General features: G+C 40.0%; 1 protein-coding gene across 1 annotated transcript in view; it reads left to right on the top strand.

Annotated features, from left to right (window-relative positions):
* The first annotated feature begins 6 nt into the window (after nt 1-6).
* NCOA5 (nuclear receptor coactivator 5) overlaps nt 7-12,847 on the top strand; it is a 30,989-nt gene continuing 18,148 nt past the window's right edge. Inside the window, exon 1 of the mRNA XM_007451627.1 lies at nt 7-20. The gene's annotated coding sequence lies outside the window, so the exon portion shown is untranslated. The remainder of the gene's footprint in view (nt 21-12,847) is intronic.

Here is a 12,847-nt window from a genome sequence, read left to right on the forward strand (position 1 = left end):
AGCCCGCCGCGCTGGTAGCGGTGAGTGCCGGGAAGCGGTGGCCGTCCGCCGAGGCGTGGGGCTGACGGGCAGGCGGTTGAGGGGGGCCGGGGCCGGATGGGGAGGCTGAAGCGGGAGGGCCCGCTCGACGCGCGGCCGCGGCCTCGGCTCCTCTCCGGGTGCGCGCGGGGCTGCGCATGCCCGGTGCGGGGCGCGGCCTTCTCTGGCTCCCGTCGGGCACAGGCCCGGCCAGTCGGAGCGGCTGGAGGTGGGCACCGGGCGGGCGGCGCCGCATTGCCGCCTCCAGTCTGTGCGCGACCCGCCGATAACAGTCCTCCGGGCTCCTCTGTAGGCTAGGGCTGCACACCCCGCGCCCCCTTCTCGAAACGTGAAGTCGCTCGCCTGCGGGTCCTCAGCGAGTCGGTGGCGCAGTCGGGATTCGAACCTGGGACGAGGTGGCTGGCCTCACCGGGCGTTCCTCTGGGCGCGCGGCGCCGGGCGGCGAACCGAACGCTCTGTCCCCCATCGCCGCCGCCCGCCTCGCGGCCCCTTGACAGCATCCTCGAGGCGTCTCGTTGTTATGTGACACCTTCCCCCCACACACCCGTTTTATAACGCGGACCCGGGCCCAGAAAACGGGGAAAGCAACCGGGCCCGCGGTTACCCTGGCAACTAGCGACCGAGCCAGCGTCCCAACTGGCTGGCTCTCTTTCTCTGGACCTTGGGCACTTTCCGTACCCGGACGACCCGCCGGGGGCTTTTTTTAGAACGGCGTTTCCCCTGTTTCAGTCTCTCGCGTTGCACTTTTATGTCCGTGTACCCATTGTACTTGCTGTTTATTTACCAAATGTTACTTTTTTCTTCTTTAAACTGACTTTTTTTTCTCCTTTTAAAATATATTTGTTTAAGGTGGAAACGTAAATCACGAAGCGTATGATGGAAAGCCAGTTATTTTTCTAATGCTCATAAAGAAATAAATACTTATGTATTAAAATAAACAGTGCGTCCTGATTCCTCCTGAAATTATTCTGCGTTCCACGCTCTGGGAAACGCTGCGCTAGGAGTATGGGGTTAATTGTGCTCCTTCTGCGTTTAGCTCTGTGCACAAAATTGTTCCCTGAGGCATAGCAGATTCCATGAAATGCCTCAGGGTCTTCGGGGATAATAATGTTGTAAGCTTTCTCGTTGTAAACTGTTCTCGTTATTGACTTAACGCGGGATAGTCCCAGAGAACTTCAGGGACTGCGCTCAAGGGCACCCGGTGTGCCTCCTCAGTTTTCTTGTAGCATCGTGGTGTGGTAGCTACCGGACAGTTCAAAAAAGATGTTTCTGCCAGCGCCGATGGATTTGGCTTTTGACAACTCTAGGTTTAATGTTTTCTGTATGAGTCAGTCTGGGTGTAAAAACTAACTTTGGTGTTGACTTTTCCAAAACAGTAAAGCCCAAGCTTTGCGCTGTGAATATTGGAGATCACTTGGCTATATTTCGACATGTTTCTTCCTTCATTCTGATTTCTTTGCCTTTGTTTTAGCTCATCTGTCACTCTCCAGATAGTCTTTGAAACCTCTGACAGTCTTTTAACCTAAAACATAGAAACAGTGATTTTCCTTGTAGGCTGTGCTGGAGAAGGCCCAGTGGAAGGAATTTTTCTAGGCGCAGGTTGTTCAGTGGCACACGCCTCTGAACACCACACTTTGAAGGAGGCATTGGTGAATTAATTTATTCATTAGTTAACCGTCTGTTCCTATTTGCAGTATGTCCATAAGCTCTGTTTTTGTGTGTGAGAGAGTAGATTGACTCTAACTCACTGAGAGAAAAGTCAGCATAGGCCATTCAAGGGTTTTTTTCCCCTCGAAGGCTGTGTGAAAAATCCATATTCCTTGGGATTACTTTGTATGAGCACAGTGTAGAATTTACGGAAGGCTAAGGTAATTTTCTTCACATTTCTAAGCAGCAGTCCTGTGTGGAGAAGAAATGAGAATTTTATTTTACTCCAGTCAGTTTCAGAACTTCAGCAAATGGAGCCTCATCTATCTACCAGTGCTCAAAGGCTAAGAATAAACATTTTTTGGAAAGGCTTTAGAAGTCTGATGAGAAGGAGCACCTGATGGTTTGAAACTTCATTTTAAATAACCATTGCAAGCATTCATTCTCTATGGCCTGCAGATGGCAGTGCCTTTGTATAGCTTATTATTTTTGTGCAAATTGTTGGAGTTCAGTTGTGCTTTTAAGAATGGAAAACCTTTGGAGGAAGTATATTTAATATTTTATTCTGTTCTGTTTACATTGTTTCTTTGTGTTGGTTTTTTGTTGTTGTTGTTGTTGTTTGCGGTACGCGGCCCTCTCACTGCTGCGGCCCCTCCCGTTGCGGAGCGCGTGCTCCTGACGCGCAGGCTCAGCGGCCACGGCTCACGGGCCCAGCTGCTCCGTGGCATGTGGGATCTTCCCGGGCCGGGGCACGAACCTGCTTCCCCTGCATCGGCAGGCGGACTCTAAACCACTGCGCCACCAGGGAAGCCCTGTTTGTTTGTTTTTGACTCTCCACACTAGGAATGAAACATCTGTTCCTACGCTCACTATTACTCTTGGTGGTAATGATAACATACAACTAGCAGTGCTTATGGTTCACAAAGCAGGTTTACAAATACCAACTCATTTTCTCCTGCCAGTCCTCTTGTGAGATAGGTAGACCTGTCTTATTGTTATATCTTTTTTGCATATGAGGAAACAGTGGCTCAGAGAGGTTATATTTCTTGCCCAAATAACATATTAGTAGAACATATTCAAGAAATTATTGAAGGTAAAAGATTTTGTGGTCAAGCAAAATTGGGAAATGTTGAGGTAAAGCATTGTTCTTACTCCAAAACTTCTCAGAGGCTTTAATATACTAAACATGTGCAATGTAGATGTCCAAGAGAGGAAGGTATTTTGATGCCTTTCTCTTGCTCTCCTCCCACGAACATCCTGTGGTAGTAGTGTTCCCCCAAACTGACCACTCTTTCTTCTATTCTCGGTTTGCTCTCTGTACCTTGCCGTTAACTAATGATTACCATATGTCTTTAAGACAAATACTTTTAAAGTTCTATTAGCCTAATTTCTTGTGCCACAAGATTTGTCCTGTGAACAGCGTACACATTGTCCAGACTATTCAGTTACTTGAAGTAAACTATCAAGAAGTTAAAAGAGCAGTGACCAACAAAATTATCCTCTGTGTAATTCTCATTAATGAGAGGCATTAAGGAAAGGATCAGGGTAAGGCCACTGGCTGAAGCAGCAGCACATTAGGGAAATATGAACTGTACTGACAGCTAAATGCCTGCTGCTTTTTAAATGGTGGTTTTATTACCACCAGATATGAGTATTTATAGGGATGGTCATTTTCATTCTTTATCCTGTCACTAAAAAATAAAAGATAATAGGTCAACTGGACCAATTACTTTTATGTTAAGAAAATAATTCCCCTCAAAGAATCAGAACTTTTCCAGACCATAAGACTCTTTTCCCTTTATTTCATGTTCAAAACAACATTATTGTTGACCTATGCAAAGACCAACAACTTTAGGCAAAGAGCAGGGGAACTTAAGTTGCCTTAATGAACAGTTATAAAGCAGAGTGTCTTATAACTTCAGTTCTAAAAAATATCGGTCCCCTGGTTTGGATCTGGAATGATTGAATTACTGAAGGTTAGGTTGATTCTGCAGCTAGTGGGCAAGCTTTGAAGAACTTTGAATTATAAGTACTTTGGCTTGAAGTTGCATACTTAACCATGCAGTTGGAGATTGAGATAGTAATAACAGGTATTTAGGGTCAGAGATGATACAAGAAATTTATTTTTAATCTCTATTCAGAAATTACTTTTGATATCCAAAAGAAAAAAATAGGAAAAACATGACTTTCACTCAATTTTACAACTTAGAGTTATAAATATATAATTGAACTTTTTTGCAGCCTTTGGTAAACTTACAGTAGGACAGCATCAGAGTCACTAGAACAGCTTTTTGGAAATACAGATTCTTGGATGCAGCTCCCCACCCCAACTCCTAACTGACCTATCTTTGGAAGAGAAAGCTAGAGAATCTGCCTTTCAGAAGCCACCCGTGCAGTTTTTATGTACGTTAAGAACCCCCGATTTAGGACTTTAGAAAATGAGCTTTCACTGAAAGTGGAAGGTTGAAGCAGGTTCTAGTACTAATCTATTGGTATAAGATTACTAATGGGAATTGACAGCTCTGGTTTATGGTTGAGTTTCCGTTAATGCATTTGTTTTAAGAGAGACATTAATTTTAACTATAAAATGTTTTTTGGCTTCATAGTTTGAACTAGAGGTAAGAAGAATAGTTATAATGTCTGGAGTTTTCAATAATTTAATCCCTTCCATTCACATCAGTCAGATGCTTTCACCTTATTGAGAAGAAAGCAGACCTACCAAGATTGCATGGTCTGCTTAATAACTTTAGATTTGCTTCACTTTGTTTGTAATAGTGTGAATGTGAAATTATATGTATGTGTCCATTTTTCTCTTTGTTGCATTTAGATATGAAAGCAAAATGCCTCAGAAGTTCTAGCCCCTGCCAGCAGCTGTTACTGACAGCTCTAGTTTGCAGAATTTAGAGAGAACTTTAATGGGTAGTTTGACCTTTTTTAGCCAAAGAAGTGGATAACATGCTGTTAAAAAGTGGCAAGCTTGGTGGTTAATATTTTTCCTGCCAGTTTATAACTACAGGATTGGAAAAAGAAGCTTAAATTTTCAGGATACTTTTTAAATGATCAGATGAAATTGAAGGGAAGTGATGGACTGCACACTCCTTGTGGGGGGAGGGGACACTGACCTTATAATTGGATATTATTATTACCTTTAGCACTATGGAAACTTGGGTTGATCCCATTTCCTTTGGAGGTTGCTATGTGATTATACTTTCTATACTGTTTTCAGGGATTGTATTTTTACAGATTTTAGCCATTGTGACATGTTCTTTGTAACATGTTTATGAGCTCTTTCCCCTTGAACACAGGAGTTTAGAAGGGTTTGTAAATGGACAACCTAATTATATGGTATGCATAAACTACAGGGATAAATAGATAATAGAGTAGTACTGTAGTTCCCAAATACCTGCCAAGAATCACCTGAGAAACTTGTTAAAATGCAGATTCCTAGGCTTCATCCTCAGATTCTAAAAGTTTGAGAAGGGTCTAGGAATCTGATTTTTAAACATCTTCTCAGATGGCGCTGATGTATCTTCATTAAAGAAATGTGATGTGGAGAGTGAAAAGAATATATATATAAACGGAGGGAGAGGGTGAGGAGTTGTTTAATGTGTATAAGAGAGTTAGTTTTGCAAGGTGAAAAAGTTCTGGAGACCTGTTGCACAACTGTGTGAATATGCGTAACACTACTGAAACGTACATCTAATGGTTAAGATGATAAATGTATATGATGTGTTTTTTATCACAGATTTGTGTGTGTGTGTGTGTGTAAACTTGTTTCTTTTTTTTTTTAACATCTTTATTGGAGTATAATTGCTTTACAATGGTGTGTTAGTTTCAGCTTCACAACAAAGTGAATCAGTTATATATATACATATGTTCCCATATCTCTTCCCGCTTGCATCTCCCTCCCTCCCACCCTCCCTATCCCACCCCTCCAGGCGGTCACAAAGCACTGAGCTGATCTCCCTGTGCTATGTGGCTGCTTCCCACTAGCTATCTACCTTACGTTTGGTAATGTATATATGTCCATGCCTCTCTCTCGCTTTGTCACAGTTTACCCTTCCCCCTCCCCATATCCTCAAGTCCATTCTCTAGTAAGTCTGTTTCTTTATTCCTGTTTCACCCCTAGGTTCTTCATGACATTTTTTTTCTTAAATTCCATATATATGTGTTAGCATACGGTATTTGTCTCTCTCTTTCTGACTTACTTCACTCTGTATGACAGACTCTAGGTCTATCCACCTCATTACAAATAGCTCAATTTCGTTTCTTTTTATGGCTGAGTAATATTCCATTGTATATATGTGCCACATCTTCTTTATCCATTCATCCGACGACGGGCACTTAGGTTGTTTCCATCTCCGGGCTATTGTAAATAGAGCTGCAATGAACATTTTGGTACATGACTCTTTCTGAATTCTGGTTTCCTCAGGGTATATACCTAGTAGTGGGATTGCTGGGTCATATGGTAGTTCTATTTGTAGTTTTTTAAGGAACCTCCATACTGTTCTCCATAGTGGCTGAACCAATTCACATTCCCACCAGCAGTGCAAGAGTGTTCCCTTTTCTCCACACCCTCTCCAGCATTTATTGTTTCTAGATTTTTTGATGATGGCCATTCTGACTGGTGTGAGATGATATCTCATTGTAGTTTTGATTTGCATTTCTCTAATGATTAATGATGTTGAGCATTCTTTCATGTGTTTGTTGGCAGTCTGTATATCTTCTTTGGAGAAATGTCTATTTAGGTCTTCTGCCCATTTTTGGATTGGGTTGTTTGTTTTTTTGTTATTAAGCTGCATGAGCTGCTTATAAATTTTGGAGATTAATCCTTTGTCAGTTGCTTCATTTGCAAATATTTTCTCCCATTCTGAGGGTTGTCTTTTGGTCTTGTTTATGGTTTCCTTTGCTGTGCAAAAACTTTTAAGTTTCATTAGGTCCCATTTGTTTATTTTTGTTTTTATTTCCATTTCTCTAGGAGGTAGGTCAAAAAGGACCTTGCTGTGATTTATGTCATAGAGTGTCCTGCCTATGTTTTCCTCTAAGGGTTTGATAGTTTCTGGCCTTACATTTAGGTCTTTAATCCATTTTGAGCTTATTTTTGTGTATGGTGTTAGGGAGTGATCTAATCTCATACTTTTACATGTAGCTGTCCAGTTTTCCCAGCACCACTTATTGAAGAGGCTGTCTTTTTTTTTACGATATTAGAAAAAAATGAGGGAGAGCGGTTTGTTGTTTGTTTCTTTGTAATCAGTGGATTGTTGCTATTAAATACTGATTCTTCTGGCCATCAGTTCATTTTATATCCCTTTATTGAAGGTAAAATCATAACGTTTTAAATATTTTTCTCCCACATGGTCCCTTCAGTGTCAAACCAATGATCCTTGAAGGACATTATTATAATGGGCAGTATTTTGAATGTCTGAGGTTTAAATACATTCTTTTTTTGAATATACATACAGTAAACCTTCATTAATTTGGCTTCACTGAAACTCTGTTTATGGTAGTTCAGTGCATAGCCTCCTAACAGGCCCTCTTGCCACCAATTTCTTCCTTTGCCACGGCAGAGGTTTTTGTTATCTAGTCTACTCTGGCTTGCATCTGTAATTCCTCTCTTTTCCTGCTCCTATCCTCCCATCCCCTACATTAAACTCCTACGGTATTTCTAACTTATGTCCTTCACACCACTCCTTTCCCTTTGCATGTGCTGTAGTGACTTCTCTCTTTCTGGTAAACTTCTGCTCATTCTTCAGGACTCAGTTTAAATGTTACTTTTAGGCCTTCCCACGTCCTCCACCTCTCCCTTGCCCCCTGTTCCTCCCAGTCTTCTCTCTGCCCTGCCACACACATACACATAGTTAGGCCTTCATTATCTCTGCCACAATCCCACTTTAAATTATATTGTGATTACCTATATACATGTGCCTCTCTCCTTTATTAAGCAGTGAACTCCTTTAAGGCAGAGACTTTAGCCTTGTTGTTTCCGTATATCTTAAGACCTAGTATAGAGTGTGACACGTGGTATGTATAGAAGCATTTGATGTACTGTACTTTTTAAGTTCATTAATTTAGTTCTCTAAGGATCTCTACTTGTACAGTTTACTGAAATTTTACCTGTTTTAAATACACCTGTATTTTGAATTTTTTGTAGGTACAATTTTTTTAGTAGTTTAGATTAGCTCAACCTTTGTCAATCCAAATTAGTGAGCTTTTTCTCTTAACTGATAATCTTGAATCAGTATAATACAGGTAGAATATCCACTTTATCAGGTTCAGAGAAATTAAGTGACTTGACTAAATCCGCCTCCACCCCCCCCAGAGTAGGACTAGAACTCAGATTTGCTGATCCGAGCCAAGTGGTCTTTTCTCAAAAGAAGTCAAAAGGGCCGAAAATTAAATGTTGACAGAGAATTTTTGTCTGAGCGGTTGAAGTGAATAGAATGTCAGTAGCAAAAGCCAGACACATTGTGGTTTGAGGTGATAGAAATCGAAGTTGTAATTGAATAAGCAGGTCCTATCCTATTGAGTGTCTGGGGCACTTACACATTGCAGTGACCAGCATAGACTGTGCCTTTTCCAGATTCCATCAGCATTTGATCAGGGAGTCCTCGCCAGTATTCAGAATGGAAATCAGGTCTTTCTACTCCCTGTTGGAGTCAGCGTAACATGTTTAAGCACTTTAGTGTCAGACACACCTGGTTTTGAGTTCTAGCTCTGCCTTTTGATCATCTTGTGACCTCAGCTAAGTCACTTAATTTCTCCAAACTTCAAATTTCCTCATTCACAAAATAGAGATCATAATAGTACTTAACTCCAAGAGTTGTAGAAAAGATTGCATGAGATAATGCACATAATGTTCTTATGCAGGCTCTTTCCCCCATTCCTGTTCCCTGGAATAATATTCTAATACCATTAAGGACATAATAATTATTTTAATTAGAAATTGAAGGAGATTATCAAATATGAGGGAATGTGTAGTTTTCAAAGTGAGCTTAAAGGATTGATTTAGAAACAGCAAGCAGGGCATTCTCTTATCCCTGACTCTCTACAGTATAACTCATTATGATATCCCTGATGTTACAATATATCATCAAAGTCGCCTTCATTAATATAGTTTCAATGAGAAGTCCTGTCCTTTCCCTTCCCAGTTTTAGGAGTTACTGTGTGATATCCACTGTCTCTTCAGTATGGTTTTCCAAGTACATCATCTTTGTCATCATGTATCTCCAATTTAATAATTACTGATTGTTAGTTGGTTTTCAACTAGACCTTTTGGCAAGCTTTATTTCATTTGTAATCACTTATTGAAATTGTAGTGAATTCCCTGGCGGTCTAGTGGTTAGGACTCTGTGCTTCCACTGCAGAGGGCCTGGGTTCGATCCCTAGTCAGGGAACTAAGATCCTGCAAGCCCTGCGGCGCAGCCAAAAAAAAAAGAAGAAGAAGAAGAAGAGAAAAGAAATTGTATAGGCTTCTGGGTTATTTCAACCAGTCGTGGTACTGTCAAATGTTGTGGTTCAAAATGCACTTGTTTAGAGTAGTTCTCACTGTTTTCCATTGTGATAGTCCTTGAAGTATAAAAATCGGTTTTAAGGTGAAAAGAATTATTTTAAAGTGATACAGTTAAAAAATAGAGCATGGGGCTTCCCTGTTGGCACAGTGGTTAAGAATCTGCCTGCTAGTGCAGGGGACATGGGTTTGAGCCCTGGGTCGGGAAGATCTCACATGCAGCGGAGCAACTAAGCTCGTGCGCCACAACTACTGAGCCTGTTGTGCTCTAGAGCCCGCATGCCACAGCTGCTGAGCCCACGTGCCACAACTACTGAAGCCCGTGCACCTAGAGCCCGTGCTCTGCAGCAAGAGAAGCCACTGCAATGAGAAGCTCGCGCGCCGCAACAATGCAGCCAAAAGTAAATAAATTAAAAAAAAAAATAGAGCCAAAGCAGTTTCTGATACTATGAATGAAACATGCATTTTTATTTATAACATACCTAAGAACCATTGTGTGAACCCTGTCTGGCATATTAGTCTAAAATAAAATTGTAGATTAGGCATTGTGTCTTCCTTTGGGAGTTCTTTACCCCATTCTTTTGTGATTTAAAATAGCTCTGCCACTTCCTGTATAACATTATGTTTTAAAGATTTTTTTCCCATTTTTTCCTTTTATGAAAATCCCTTCAATTGATGCTGTTTTTCTTGTCTAAAAATTCTTACCTGAGTAGTACTTTTAACTGTTTTCACCCCTTGGAAATTATAGATATTCAGGTGAAAGTTAAGCACCTTCTGGTGATGGTGATTTTGAGTGGCATTCACATTGCTAATAAATTGACAAAGTATAGAACTACCAACCAAACTGAGGTGGAAGAGACACTAAGAGACTGAGCTGGCCCAGATAAAATAAAGCAGGAGGGAAAAGAAGCACCATTTCTTCCCTTTTCTATGCAGAGGAGGCATTCCACCTCTCCTTGGAGGCTCTTAAGTTACCACTGCCCTCTTGTTAATTATATTCTCTCCAATTTTATTTCCTACCTAATGTCCAGAAAGATTCCCAAATTGTCTTTCTGTCTGTTTTCCCTTTTCCTTTACATTAATATTTGTTTCCTTGGTGTAGATTATGTATCTCAGTAAGGATTAAGAAATAAAATAATCTAATTCAACTAATTAATACAAAAGCCTCCTTTACCAGTCCCAGTATTTTCATTTTCAGAGAGAAACTTGTTCAAATGAACCTCCAATTGATGAGTTTTCAAATTGTTTGACAGAAAATTGGGATGAGGCAAGGTTTTTTTTTTTCTGATTCTTTAAATCTTTGCTGTACCATGATAAGCCCCCGAAGTTATTTCCACTTTTGGTAGCTTCTGTGGTCTTCCTGTATTTCTGAACTCCTGGGTTTTCCAAAAGTTCTGTGTGCACATATGTTAGGATTTTTTCTGTATGGCAATTGGTGGTGATGATAGTTTTTCATAACTCTCACTGAAAACCCCTCCACCTCTACCCTAACCTGAGCAGTGAGTCCTCTTAGATGGCAGTGAGACTATCAAAATATTCCAGGTCTCATTTTCTCCATATCTTACTCAAGATGGAGGTTTGAGGAACTCTTAAATAGGAATGAATAAACACTTGACATACCACACTAAAAGTTTGCTAACTCCTAAAATTAAGAAAATAGTCTAAGAATTCTCTTTTTTGCAAAAGAAACATAAGCCACACCATCCAAATATAATTCCTTTGTACTACTTCATGAAAATAGATACTAGGAGGCAAATTACAATCAGAATCGTTTAAAGATATAATCTTGAATTTTTAAATCTTTCAAATGATTGCAAAAAAATTTCACCAACTTCAAAGGAAAATATTTACCTCCTTCATTCTAACTGGAACCAGTTTTGCTCCAAAGGTGTATGGTACACGACTACTTTGGTCTCCCCAGTCCTATATATAATGGCCCTCACAGAATTGGGTATAATTATACAATGTAGTAGTCCTTTTCATATGATGAGGGCAAAATTATATATAGACACCGATTAGAGTAGTACCATATGTTCCATACTGTCACCTAAACATTTGCCAGGTCAAGTCAATGTTTAGATGAGTTTTCTTCATTCACAAGGCCATTTAATAATACATGGAATCCTGCTGGGAAATATGGTACCTATTTATTTATTTTTAAATAGCTATTTATTTGGTTGCTCCGGGTCTTAGTTGTGGCAAGTGGGCTCCTTAGTTGCGGCAGGCAGGCTCCTTAGTTGTGGCTTGTGGGCTCCTTAGTTGTGGCATGCGAGCTTTTAGGTGTGGCATGCATGTGGGATCTAGTTCCCTGACTAGAGATTGAACCTCTGGCTTCGGGAGTGCGGAGTCTTATCCACTGCGCCACTAGGGAAGTCCCTGTGGTACCTGTTTAAAAGAATCTGCACGCCACCAACACCACTCCCCATGTATTCCAGAGATACTTTGAAAACTACTTAAATAAAGACATTACATTTGTCTCTGAATCATAGTCACCATATATTAGAAAGCAGTACAAAGTAAGTTAGCAGACTAGGTCAGTAGGCCCTTCTAAACCTGAACTGATACTCTTCACAATTACATATAAAAGGAACTAGATACTCCCTGTAAGACCTGTCATTATACAACATGTAATTCAGGCCTTAGTGAACTTTAAGGGTTGTAACTTGTGACATGCAGTACCAAACCCATGGTCAGGTATTACTGGCCAAGTCCTTTAGAGAACATATTTTGTTACCTTCAGTTTGGTCAAAAGCCATTCTCCTAAAGATAATGGACTTTGACTTAAAATGGAATTGAAGATCATTCTCACTTGAACAGGAACTCAAAAGTTGACAACATAGCAGGGTAAAGGCTATACAAGACCTCTTAAGTTTTGTTATTACTGTGGTCTTTCACATGATAAGATTCCGGTTAGAATTTTTCAAACATATAATTACTGTTTTAAAGCACTCTATGTGAGTGCTTAATACCATTTAATGTCATTAGATACACTTTTAACTGCTTAATATGGAACAAGGGGAATAAAATTACACTGCAGCAGAAAGCAGTTTTATTTACTAAAGTATGAAATCTTTAATGTACTTATTTATCTTTAAGGCATATAAAAATTGTCCGGTGTTATCTTTGGGCATGGATTGCTGCTTTAGATACTTCATCAGTTTTTACGTACATAATGGTGTTTTTATTTTTCAGTTTTTGCAGAGCAGGTTTGTTTTGTTTTTAGCAGGGAGGCTTTAACTGAACAAATTGGCTTTGTAAGTTTGTATGTTTCCACTGTTCTTTATCTGGTTGTGTATGCTAGGCTTCTGTAACGAAAACTTACGATGAGTGTTTATTACCTAACCTTACTATACCAAATGCCAGTTTTTATTCTTAGGTACTTACCTGTGAGGGTTATAGATGTTAACATGTCATATACTTTGTTTAGAAAATAATAAATTTCTTTCCTACATCTCATCCTGGAAGATTCTATCCAGTGGAATGCAACACAAGGCAAACTAAAAGGAGGCCCTGCTTCATGGAATATTCGAAGTTTTAAGACAGTGGATTCCAGCCATTACTTCTTTATAGCATAAAATGGAACTATTTGCCTTTGCTCTTTCTTTTTTTTTTTTTTTTTTTTAATTTTTTTTGTTCTTTCCTCCTCCCTCAAAA

This window comes from Lipotes vexillifer, unplaced genomic scaffold (genome assembly GCF_000442215.2).
Source record: "Lipotes vexillifer unplaced genomic scaffold, Lipotes_vexillifer_v1.1 scaffold2049, whole genome shotgun sequence".
NCBI lineage: Eukaryota > Metazoa > Chordata > Mammalia > Artiodactyla > Lipotidae > Lipotes > Lipotes vexillifer.